General features: G+C 50.3%; 1 protein-coding gene across 1 annotated transcript in view; it reads left to right on the top strand.

Moving 5' to 3' along the window:
* The window catches only part of LOC110391634 (feather beta keratin-like), a 5,544-nt gene that overhangs the window by 696 nt on the left and 2,811 nt on the right, over positions 1-2,037 (top strand). The window lies entirely within an intron of this gene.

Genomic DNA, 2,037 nt, shown 5'->3' with positions numbered 1-2,037 from the left:
TTGAACACTGATGTCCTCTTTTGCCATAGCTCTAAGATTTCCGGGCTCACGGTTGTTTTGTTGAAGCCAGTGGCCTCAGGCACAGTGTCACCACGCCTCTCCTAATGGTCTCTAGGTATTCCCTTCTCCCAGCTGCTGCATCCTGTGACCAACACACCTCTGAAAATAGGACTACTTCATCCCAAAGGAGCCAGCAGATTCCCACAGAAACTCCTGTCCAGCTTTGTCAGGAGGTGGGATGGCCTTATGTAAACAGATGGGTGTTGGGATCTGCTGGGAAGAACCAGGGAAAGACTAGATCTGGGCTGCAGGCACTCATCATTTAAATCCAAACATTCCGTCCTTCACTTCACCTCTTCAGACTTTGAGGTGCCCAGCTTGCACCAGCACCTGACACCAGTGCACAGAGGGAATATTATGGGCCCTGGGACCCGCTGGACCTGTGCACAGGGTCAGGCTAATTCTGTGCACACGTGCACTAACACATACCATGTGTGCATACACACAAAGATACCTGTGCCTGCATGCAGGCATAGTCACATCAATGCACTCACAAAAGCACTTGCACGCACAGAAACAAAAGCTCTTGCAGTCATCACCCATGTTTGTGCACACACGCAGCTGGAGAGGCAGGGGCTGAGGCCATGGGGAACTGACTGAGGGTACACACTGAGGACCTTTCTGGCAGGGCAAGGCTGCATTACTCTGAGCAGGACAAGGCTCCAGATGAGCTGACAGCACAGTTTGCAGATGTGCAGGGACGGCCCAGTGGGAGGTGCCCAAGGAGGTCACAAACTTACCCAGTGGGCAACTTGATGAGAAAGACAGTTGAAACCCAGCAGACCAGCCCACCTGCCTGGGCATCCAACCGCATGAGATCACTGCTGCTAGTTGGAATAGAGGGAAAGAGGAAGACATGGCAAATGTGCATGCAAGGTAGCCCCAGGCCAGCATCTCTTTCCTGAGATGGATCCACCTCAGCACTTGAGCTGAGTCCTCTGCCATCACTAACTCATTCCTAGCCCAGAAGTGCTGGGGCCTCTCAATCCCAGCACTCAGAAGGAACCTCCATGAGGGAATGGGTGTGGCATAAGCCAGGAAATGAACAAGCAGCATTACGGGAAGCAGCCACACAGCTCACGTCATTGGCTGTTTTCCATTCATCACAAGCACCTCAGGAAATTGTCACTTTCATGAAGGCTGCATCTGGGCCTGGGCAGTGCAGGGTCACCATAAAAGGCAGCCTGATTCCTTGACCCTCTAATCCACATCTCTCAGCTATTTCTTCTCACGTGAGTCACGTAACCACGTGAGTCTGAAGCCCTTCTCGCACATCCTTTTCTGGGCATGTTGTTACCTTGTGTGCTGGGTTCTGGTGCAGTTCCTCACTGGAGGGGGAGGGGAGCAGGAGGACTGACTCAAAGTCTGTGTGTGGCTTGGCTGAGACAGATTTTCCAATAAGAGAGAGTTAGCAGCCTTGTTGCATCTGGCTACGCTTTTCAGATCATGTCCGGATGAAGCAAAGACAGCATTTTGTCCCTTTTTTTCAGTATTGTAGGGCCACAAACATCTTCCTTAGGAGCAAAGGCTGAGAATCCTGGATCTGTTTATCCTTGAGAAGAATAAGAACATATCTTATCAATGCTTAAAAATATCTAAAGGGCAGATGTCAAGAGGATGCGGCTAGGCTTTTTTCTGTGGTGCCCACTGACAGGACAGGTGGGAACAGCCACAAATTCATACAATAGGAAGCTCCATCCAAATGTGGGAATGAATTTCTTTACTTTGAGCATGAAAGAGTAGAGCATTTGAACAAGCTGCCCGGATTGCCTTTGGAATCCCCTTCTCCGGAGATATTCAAAACCCACCTGGATGCTTTCCTGTTTAACCTAATCTAGGGAACCTACTCTAGCATGGCAGCTGGACTACATGATGTACAGGTGTCCCTTCCAACCCCTACAGATCTGTGATTCTACCAGCCAACCAAAATGTTTCACTGGTGTGCTCGTGAGAGGGTGATGGACTGCTCCTCACATG

Source organism: Numida meleagris, unplaced genomic scaffold (genome assembly GCF_002078875.1).
Source record: "Numida meleagris isolate 19003 breed g44 Domestic line unplaced genomic scaffold, NumMel1.0 unplaced_Scaffold424, whole genome shotgun sequence".
NCBI classification, from domain to species: Eukaryota; Metazoa; Chordata; class Aves; order Galliformes; family Numididae; genus Numida; species Numida meleagris.
This window is presented reverse-complemented; position numbering and strand designations above follow the sequence as displayed.